This window comes from Dromiciops gliroides, chromosome 2 (genome assembly GCF_019393635.1).
Source record: "Dromiciops gliroides isolate mDroGli1 chromosome 2, mDroGli1.pri, whole genome shotgun sequence".
Lineage (NCBI taxonomy): Eukaryota > Metazoa > Chordata > Mammalia > Microbiotheria > Microbiotheriidae > Dromiciops > Dromiciops gliroides.
Genome location: NC_057862.1, coordinates 110073185 through 110084260, shown reverse-complemented (window position 1 = coordinate 110084260; position 11076 = coordinate 110073185). Strand labels below are relative to the sequence as shown.

The 11076-nt window shown below is 41.6% G+C and overlaps 1 pseudogene; it reads right to left on the bottom strand.

The window, feature by feature from the left end:
• Positions 1–8387: 8387 nt before the first annotated feature.
• LOC122743650 lies at positions 8388–10106 on the bottom strand (annotated as a pseudogene).
• Between the last annotated feature and the right edge of the window lie 970 nt (positions 10107–11076).

Genomic DNA, 11076 nt, shown 5'->3' with positions numbered 1-11076 from the left:
GCAAAGAACCCTGTAATGCAGGAAGTGTAAACATTCCTGCCCCCATTTTACAGATGAGGAGCTCGATATATTAGAAGACATTAGTTTAAGTCCAATAATGAGCCTCAGGAATCATGTGACTTTGGGGAAATCACTTTGTTCTGAGCCTCTGTTACTTCAGAGCAGCCCTCTCCCTGCCATCCCCCCCCCCTCACCTCCTCTCAGGACTGGAACCAATGAAAAGGGAGTGTCCAGGCAGGGAGTTGAGGATTAGGTGGCTTCGATCCTTGAGGCCCCCAACCAACTGCACAGATTTGGGGGTGGGGCTGGGGAAGGGTGGAAGGTGTGATTCTATCTCTCTAAGCTAGAACCCTTCCTCCCCATCCCCCCACCCCCAAGCTCTAGCTTTCTTGGAGGTAAAGGAATTTACATTTTGTTCCAAAAACTTTTAGTGGAGTTTTAATCTTGTGGGGTGTTTTTGTTTTTGTTTTTAAGCAAAAAGCTTAGTGGACTAAGACTTTTGGAACACACGGCATTGTTCTGTGTTCTAGGATCATTCCCTCCAGCAGCTCTGTGAAAATGGAGATCATAACCTTTGTACTAGCTACCTCACAGAACTAACATGAAGATCAAATTAAGTAATATATGCAAAAAATATTTGTAACTGCAAAATGCTCTCTAAGTAAAGTTATTTAAAAGTGGTGGGTAGTATCAAAGGATAGAAACAGGCAGTTTTCAGAGGAAAAAAATTCAATCTATCAATAGCCACATTTTTTTAAATTCTCTAAGTCATTAATAATTAGAGAAATGCAAATTAAAATAACTCCAAAGTTTTACTTCACACCCATTAGATTGGCAAAATTGACCTCCAAAAGAGGAAAATGACAAATGTTGGCAGGGCTGTGGAAAGACAGGTATGTTAATGATCTAGCATTCCATAAAGCAACTTGGAACTATGCCCCAAAATCTATTAAACTGTGCAAATTAAGACTGTGATATTAAACTGTGACCTAGTAATCCTGCTATAAGGTGTATACCTCAAAAAGATCAAAGAAAGAGGAAAGGAACCTATATGTACAAAAAAAAATCCTTTATAGCATCTCTTTTTGTGATGGCAAAAAACTGAGAGGTTGCCCATCTATTGGGGAACAACTGAACAGGTTGTGGTATATGATGTTTATGGAATACTATTGTGCTGTAAGAAATGATGAAGGAGATGATTTCAGGGAAACCTGGGAAGATCTATAAGAACTGATGCATAATGAAATAAGTACAACCAAGAGAACAATTTCTACCATAACAATATTATAAAGACAACTCTGAAAGATTTAGGTGCTTAGGAACTTTGGACAAACAAAAACATTTGGACATGTCCAATGTAGGAATTTGTTTTGCTTTACTATATTTATTTGTAAGAGAGGTTTTGTTTTATTGCTTTCTCAATAGGGTGGAGAAAGGAAGGGTCAGGAGGGAGAGAATTCTGACAGAAAAATTAAATTAAATTAAACTAGAAATAAAAGAAAATGAGGGGGATCCACAGTTTACCTTCTGAAGCAGCTCATTTCACTTTTGGGTAGCTCTAATAGTTAAGAGGTTCTTCCTTGTGAAATTCCCTTCTTTGCAATTTTTACCAGGGGCTCCCACTTCTGCCCTCTGTAGGTAAGTAGAATTATTGAGTCTAATTGTTCTTTCACTGAGAGCCCTACAAAGACTTGAATACAACTATTGTGCCCCCACTTCCTGATTCTTCCTCAGACTAAAAATCTCCAGTTTGGGCAACCTATCCTAATATGAATGGTATTCACTTCACAATTTGGACACTCCAGCTTACCAATGTGTAATGGCAGGACTAGCTAATAAATAATAAAGTCCTAGTTCTTAGAGCATACTTAGATTTACCCTTCCTGGTGGGTTATACAGAGCATGCACAGATTATTCCTTGACTGATTCCACTCCAACACATGGCACTGAGGAGCTGATTCTCTGTAATGATATAGTCTTCTAACTATTGGAGAGGAACCAGAAGGACTAATGATAAAGAGGGTTCTAAGTCAAACCTCAGTTCACATACGAAAGGGATGACTACAGATCCCCCAGTTTTTTTCCTTCCTGGCAGAAAGTAAAGCAAGAACTGTTTTGGAGGTACCAAGTTGAGGAAATGGTCCTGTCTCCCATCTGCCTGCCGTGGACATATGGCTCCTCAGTTTCTTTTGTGTTTATTCTTCCCTGAACTTAAGTGACTGAGGAGCCAGAGACAGAATTGATCAAGTTACAACCCTGTGGACCTTTGAAGGTCAGAAGAGGCATCTGAGATCCAGGTGGCAACCAGAGTTGGTAGTGGAACCTAGAGTAGCAACAAGGACCAAGAGAGCAAGTGTCTGCATATAGATATAGAAGAGACAGTCACTCCAGAACAGGTCAGAATGAACGGGTGGCAGAATGAAGCACTGGCTAGGCACCAATCCTTAGAGCCCAGCAGAGAGAGACTTAAGGAGAAAGCTCACAAGGATGCCACAAAGGATGAGAGGGCCAGGAGCTGGGGTGGTAGCCCCTTGCCATGTGTGTTCTCTACATAGGTGCCTTAAGACCACTGTACTTTAAGTTTGAGCCTCTTCTACCCTTGGGTACACAAGAGAGAGTAAGCTTCTAGTTTGGGGAAAATATTTTTGTAATTATTGTTCTTGCTGAATGTTATCAGTAAATCCTTTTTCTAAAAACCAGTGGATTTCAACTGATTCTGATTGATCATGGAGAGCATACAGGTAAAGGGGCTCAGAAGTTATGCTATTAGAAACTTCGATTTCAGGGGCGGCTAGGTGGCGCAGTGGATAGAGCACCGGCCCTGGAGTCAGGAGTACCTGAGTTCAAATCCGGCTTCAGACACTTAACACTTACTAGCTGTATGACCCTGGGCAAGTCACTTAACCCCAATTGCCTCACTTAAAAAAAGAAAGAAAGAAACTCTGATTTCTCAGGTCTATACCCTAAACCACTCCCTGGGGATTCAACGTCCTAGTGAAAATGGGAATTAGGGAAGTAGCCTTGAAAAGGGTACTACAAATGTTTTCCTTAAAATGTAGTGCCCAGAACTGAATCTAATACTCCAATGCTATCATCTCTTCTCTAGTCCAAGACACTTTGCAATTTTTATTGCAGCCTAAGCTTGCATTGGGCAGCAGGTGGTTCAGTGGATAGAGCCCTGGGACCTGGAGCAAGGAAGCACCCAGTTAAAATCTGACCTCAGGATTAACTGTGTGACCCTAGGCAAATCACTTAATCCTGTTTGCCTCAGTTTTCTCATCTGTAAAATGAGCTGGAGAAGGAAATGGTAAACCACTCCAGTATCCTTGCCAAGAAAACTCCAAATGGGGTCATGAAGAGTCAGAAACTATTGAATAACAAACAAGCTTGCATTATTTTGTTTGGCTTCCAGAACACATTGTTGACTCACATTGGGTTAGTATGGCTACTGAACCTCCAGATCTTTTTTCAAACAACTTGCTGATCTAATCCATCTTGTACTTGTGAAGTTGTTGGTTTAAAAAAAAAACAAAACCCCAAACCAAAACACAACTGTAACACAATTAAATGCAATCTTATTAGATTCAACCAATCAATTATGAGCCAGACACTTGTGGTAGGCAGCTGGACATAAATACCCAAATACTCAAATGGATCTATGAATTAATGAACTTGGGAATAGCTATGAATCTAGGATGCAACCAATTTCGGCCTGTCCATCCTCTATGATCTTGTTCTCTCTTGAATTCTTCACTCAACATCTTTTTTGGGGGGGGGAGGGGCAGAGCAATGAGGGTTAAGTAACTTGCCCAGGGTCACACAGCTAGTAAGTGTCAAGTGTCTGAGGCCAGATTTGAACTCAGATCCTCCTGAATCCAGGGCCAGTGATCTATCCACTGTGTCACCTAGCTGCCCCTCACCCAACATCTTTTAAGAGGCCTTCTTCCCTTTCTCTTGACACTTTGACAGTACCAGTAGAGCCCTATGGCTGTCTTCATGTCATATTCACTTTTATTTCTTTAAAGGCAGTTGTATCTCATGTTTTGCTGCCATTTGTATAATGTCAGTATCAAAAAGGCCTTTGCTTTCATAGGAAACTTGGGAGTAGTAGAGAAACTTTGTGATTTCCCAAAGGCCACTGAGTCTGCTATCTTCCTCCTGTTCAACCTTGGGCCTAGCTCATTGTCTATCTGTCACTATTTGTCCCATATATAGTGTTTCAGTTGAGTAATGAGGTTGGAAATCAGACTGCAAAGGGTTGAGACATGAGTGAAAAAGATTCAGCCCAGTGTTCTATCTTATTAAGATCTTTTGGATTCTGCCTCTGTCATAGTATTAACTATCCTTCCCAGCTTTATCTCATGTCTATACCTTTATCCAAGTCATTAATAAAAAATGTCAAACAGAAGGAAAGGTAGGGAAGTGCCTTGGGACACTCCACTGAAGACCTCCTTCAAATTTACTTTGAACCATTAATGATTTGTTTGGGGTCAGTCTAGTCCACTAGTTCTGATTTCGTCCACTAGTGACTTCATGCTGTACTATTTATTGGTTATCCCATATCTCTTCATCCTTTACAAAGAATAGTATGAGAAACTAACCAGGAGAAAGTAAGTTCCCTGAGGGCAGGGTTGGTTTCATTATTGTCTTTATATCTCTCCAAAAAGCATAAAGCCTCTTGAACAGAAAGCCTTTACTAAATGCTTGTTGAATGGAATTCTCAAACTCTGCTAAATTGCATCTATTGCATTCCCTTGACACTAAGCCTGAGTTTAGTAACTCAGAAAGTTGCACTCTATTTTAAAAAGGGGTGCAAGTTCAGTTTGGGCATAACCTCTTCTTGATGAAAAGATGATCTCTTCCTTTTAGATGTTCACTAACCTTTTAATAATACCTTTTAGAATTTTGCCAGGATGAGAATTCAAGATCCAAGTCTTATGGTTTGCAGAATCCATTCACTTTCCCTACCAGCTGTGTGACCCTAAGTAAGTCCCTTTAACTTCTGTTTACCCATGTTGTTTCTTTTTGCAGCTGTAAAATGGGAATAATGATAGCCCCAACCTTGGACGCCCCAATCTTTAAGCATTGACATGAAATATTTGTAAAACATTTAGCCCAGTGCCTGTAGATACTTTGTAAATGCTCATTCCATTACCCTCCCTATCTTTTTTGCCAGTTTCTTTTGAAGAGAGTATAACCTTCCAAAGCCACATTTATTTCAGTGTGGCTTAGCATACTGCCTGGCACATAAGTGCAATATAAATGTTAGCTAGCATCATCATCATCAATCATTACCTATGAAGTCAAGTTTGCTTTCTTGTGTGAGGATCTGGAGTTCATCCTGGTTTTTTGTTTGTTTGTTTTTGGCAGTTTGTCAGCAACGTTTTGTTTTTTCTCTCTCTTTTTTAAGCTGACTTCTTTCTTGGTTTTTGGTCTCCTGTGAATGTATCCCCACTGCTCTTTTTCCTACATTGTAGCTACTCTCAGTGGCATCTACATTGTAGCTATTTTCTCAGGAGCTGGGGAGATGATACACAGAGAGAGTTTTTTCCCTCCCCCTTCTCCTTTGGTTGGCTTTAAACCCTTTCAATTAGATTTGCAAAGCTACAAGAGGAAACATTCTTACCAAGCATTCTCTACTTCAAAGGCCTCTTAAACTGGTGGGTCTCAACCCCATATGGGGCAGTGGAATAAAGCACTGGCCCTGGATTCAGAAAGAACCTGAGTTCAAATCCAGCCTCAGACACTTGACACTAGATGTGTGACCCTGGGCAAGTCACTTAAACCCTCATTGCCCTGAAAAAAAAAGAAAAAGAAAAAAACTTCTTGGGGGAGAAAAGGGGGTCACAAGTAGAAAAAAAATTTTAAAGACCTTGCTCTACTTAGTCAGAGACCTGTCATTCCTACATTTCAGGCCATGAACCAGAGAATCCAAACCTTGTTTTCCCAAACCATCTTAATCCCCTTTTGTTGACTTCAGAAACCAGCTTTTCTCTCCGCCTCCTCTCCTCCTCCTCCTCCTCCTTCTCCTCCTCTTCCTCCCTCTTCTTCCTTCTTCGGTTTTTGTTTTGTTTTGTTTTTTTAGTGAGGCCAATTGGGTTAAGTGACGTGCCCAGGGTCAGCGCAGCTATTAAGTGACAAGTGTCTGAGGCCAGATTTGAACTCAGGTCCTCCTGAATCCAGGCCAGTGCTCTATCCACTGCACCACCTTACTGCCCCTGGCCTTCCTCTTCTTTGATGAAGAGCAGTGATGGACCCCATGACCTGTGCCCAGCCCCTAAGTCTTGGATTTCTTGCCCAGAACACCATAATCTTAAGCAATACTTCTGAGGTTCCTACTTGGAGATCATTCATGTGCACACAAATCACTGGAAATGTTGTCTGGTCATTTTGTGTTTGTTTGAACTCTTCATGACCCATTTGGGGTTTTCTTAGCAGAGATATTGAGTGGTTTGTCAGTTCCTTCTTCAAGCTCATTTACAGATGAGGAACTGAGGCATCAGGTTACGTGACTTGCCCAGGTCACATAGCTGGTAAGAGACCAAATTTGAGACCAAATTTGAACTCAGGTCCTCCTGACTCCAGAGGCAGTTGCTCTATCCACCTAGCTGCCCTCCATTCCCTAAGCTTTTCAAAAACGATTCATTCAACCTTATAACCGGGGAGTAAACAGATTCCTTGAGCCCCTTTTACCTTCTCTGCTAGGAGGGAAATGACTAGGTGTACTTTGAGCAGAGATAGCAGTCGCTTGCTTGACCACACTTGGCAGAAAGACAAATGCAACAGGTTGCTGCAAAACTCCCTCTATCCTACTTACTTATTAAGTGTGAGATCCCCATCCTTTGTCATGCTTGTTCACAGCTCCCTCAGAGAACTGATGTGGTCACCCCAGATCTCTTTGGACCCAAGTCTAGTAATCTTTCATTTCTGCTATTCTGCCTCTCAAATCTTTATGGGGAGAGGAGGTAACCAATGAATTTGTCCTGATGCTTAAATCTAGAGCTAAAATTCACAGGATAATAGATTTAGAGCCTTTCCCTCTGATAATAATAAATTACACCCAATTTATTGTCTATCTCTTGTTTATACATGGTTGTTTTTATGTTGTCTCCCCATTAGATTGTGAGTTCCTTGAGAGCCAACACTGTCTTTTGCCTTTCTTTGTAGCCCCAGTACTTAGCACAGTATCCAGCACTTAGGCACTTAATAAATGTTAGATAACTGACTGACTGACCAGAAGGAACAACAGAGGCCATGTAGTCCAACCTCCTTGTTTCCATTGGGCCAAGTGGTTCACCCATGGTCATACAGAAAGTATGAAGCATGAAGTTCTCTGACTTCCTTGGTTTTTTCCATGTTACAATTGCTGTTGAGTTTTTATTTACTGGGATGAATTATCACTGACAAACATTACCTGAGCATCCACTGCATACAAGAAAGATATATTATTATATACCTACCGAAGCTGTGAGGGAAACCTAATCCTTGCTCCTTGGGTGAAAGAACATATACATACAAAGATGTACAAGATGTGTTCAGTGTTAAGGACAGGTATGGGTAGAGCTCATAGAAAAAAGCAGTTGGAACGTCAGTCAGTCAACAGTCAACAAAGGGGGCAGCTAGGTGGTGCAATGGACAGAGCACCAGCCCTGGAGTCAGGAGTACCTGAGTTCAAATGTGACCTCAGACAATTGACACTAGCTGTGTGACCCCGGGCAAGTCACTTAACCCCAATTGCCTGACCAAACAAACAAATAAATAAATAAAAGTCATGATTTAAAAAAAAAAACAGTCAACAAAGGAGGGGGTGACTGTGTAAAACGTGTCCCTGAAGCTTGGGGAGAGAGCTTAGCCTCCTGATGCGGCTATTCTTCCCCAAGATAGCATTATAGACAATGAGGAGGGAATGCCTTTTGAAGAGTCAGGATTCAAGTTGCATTCTGGACTTCCCGACAGTGCCCCAGAAACCTCTTCATCAAGCCTAGAATTCACATGTCAGAAGTAGTCCCTCCCTCTGATTGGATGGTTCCTCCTTCAAGATCAGCCACCATCCCTTCCTCTCACCTGGCTTCACTCTGGACGTGTTCCCCCCCCATCCCCCACACCTTTTCATCTTCCTTCTAGGCTAGTCTTTCCCCATTAGAAAGTAAATGCTTCAGGGTCAAGGACTCTCTCTCTTTCAATTCATTTATTTTTAATTTATGGGATAAAATAAGAATTTCCATAACACAGTATAATAAAAAATGATTGCACATGAAACTGAACATCCATTATGTACAACTTGCTATTCCATTTACATATATAATAAATTTCTTTTTTTCCCTTTTGCTTAGATTTGTTTTCACTATTCCAGCAACTTTATTTTATTTTATTTTTTTATCTAAATGTTTTATTTAAAACAGCTGCACCACACAGAAGCTGATTCTCCCATTCCAAAATAAATCTAGAAACACACACACACACACAGGGGGCAAACATTCAAGGAGCAGTAGACAGCTCCATCATATGAAGACCTCTCCCAACTACTCAGCATGGTTGAGGATAAATGTTATGTACAAGGAATAGTTCTACTATGAAATGTCAGTCCCCCAAAACTGATGTCACTAAAGATATAACAGTCTTAATTTGGTGTGCTGGGTAGTATGGAGCTTCCTCTGCCAATGCTAATGGGGTAGGGAGAGGTGGGTTGATTGAGGGGGGAAGCAAAAGCCTTACACTGATAATATGGTCCACCCCCTTTAAAAATGAACAGATGAGTTTAAAATATACCTTCCTTTTCCCCAGCCCCAGGAATAAAAAGCAGTGGGATCTACAGCCCCAGATTTGGCTTGATTGTAAACACTATAAATTTCATCTTCTCTGCCAGCAAAACCACTGTCCATACCCTTAGTCTGGTTGAACAGTCTTTGGTCATAGTGAACTTCATCAGAAGTCCGAGGATTGGGCACATGGAGAGCAATGACTTCTTGGGTATCTCGATTCTCATTTCTCTGGAGTTTTGACCTCTTGTCAGGAGCTGTTCTGGAAAGATTCCTGTCATCCTGTCTCTTTGTGCCTATCATGTCTTATTTCATCTCATTCCCAAGCCTCCCCATCCCCTTTTTCTACATGGGTCTTGATTCCAGCTCTTCTCTCCCAAGCTTTCTGGGACATTTCTCAAAGCTTCTTTTCATGTTTCTCCTTTTCCTTTTGGGCCATCTTTCTCTCCACTTGAGCCTGGATCTCCACTGCCTCACGAGCCTTTCTTTTGGCAATATAGAGTGCTTCAGCAAGTTTGGTGAAGTTTTCATTTATGTGAACTGGCTGCAGTCTTCTTCCATCAGCAGCTAGACGTTTGTCTAATGGAATAGTATAGCCCTTTGTGTTTTTCCAGGTGGAATTTTCCACTCTTGCTGCTCTTTCACGGTCATCTTTTGACTAGGAGAATGCATGACAGGTGCAGGAGGAAAAGGAGGCCCACAAGGAATTTTCTTATTAATTTTGAACCTCGGAGGCTACATTGGATCTTTTTGCATTTCCACCATCTGAATAACTCTCTGCTTAGCACCAGAATTGAAAGCTACTCCTTGCTGAGATGGTGTGTACTGGATATATTGAGCTGGAGCTAGTTTATCTGCAGCTTGAACTGGCATAGCTGCAGCAACCCTCTGAGATACAGATTTCTCTAGGGCAACCCGGGTCTTTTCTGTAATCTCTTTAATAGCTTTTTCATCAGGTCTTTGTAGGTCTGGGTCATCTGCATTCATAACTTCTTTGGGAACCAGGTCACTGGACTTGCTGTAAATGACCTTGTCCTTTGATTGTCCCTGTTGAGCAGTTGCATCATGTTTAATGTTTCCCTCTGCATCTACCTGAATGGCCAATTCGTTGGACATTTTTTTCTTTCTACCCATATCCAATGGCCACATGTCTTTCTGGAAAGGCACCTCCATCTCCAAAATCCTCCAACAAACGAGGGATCCGACCTTTCCAATCCCCATAAGGGGGAGGTTCTCTTCTTGAGGAGACCAGTGCAGTCTGCCTTGATCTCTGGGATCTTGCCCTTTCCTCAGCCTCAAGCTGGTCCTGAGAAAGCTGTGAGCAGGTAAAAAGCTGGTCAGTGCCATCTTCTTCTGTTGCTTCAAGTGCTTGTGGCAGCTGAGCTGGGAGGGGTTTACTAGGCAACTGTCCAGCAACTTTAGAGACCAAAGTTCCCCTTCTTGCTCACCACTCCACAAGGGGAATAGTTTCTGCCTCTTCCTTGAGGACCAAGGGAGGGCAGGGATTATTTTTCAAGCTTTTCTATTTGTATTCCCATGACTTAGCACTTTGCTGGTCACAAAAGCAAATACTTTAATAAATGCTTTGGAAAAAATGTGTTAATTCCAAAAAGGATTCCAACTAGAATTTTTGGTATTAACCATATGCAAGGTAGTGTTCTTGGTGCTGGGAGATGCCAAACCAAACCAATAAATAAATAAATATACAAAATCACCCTGTCCCCCAAAACAAACAAACTAAAAAAGTCTGCCCTCCTGTAGTTTCCTGTCGATTGTGGGGGACATGATTTTATAAATAGATAAATTTATATACTATAATTTGGTGAAGGAAAGATCCCTAACTATTAGAAGAGGCTTGGGTGGGGGGGGGAGGGAGGGATGGAAATTAAAGGAAAGGCTTCCCATAGGAGATAGCATTTGTGCTGAATCTTGAATGGAGCCAAGATCCCAAAAGCCTACAAGGAGGCAGGAGACAATCCACGCAAAAGCTCAGAGGTGGGGGTGGGGGAAAGAGGACAGCAAGGAGGTCCAGATTGGCTGGTTGATGGGAAGCCATGGGAAATCATCCTGGAAAGGGAGGTTAAAGCTAGATCATGGAGGTCTTCAAATGCCAACCTGAAGAATTTCATATTATTTTCTTTTAGATACAAGATAGAACCACTAACAGTTCTCGAGGGTAATGACTTTTACTTTAGCTCAGACTTTTACTTTAGGAAGATTACTGTATAGAGGATGAATTAGGGAAAGAAAAGACTGGAAGATGGGTGTCTGATTAGGAAGCTGTTGCAAAAGCTCCAATGAATCCCAAGATTCCATT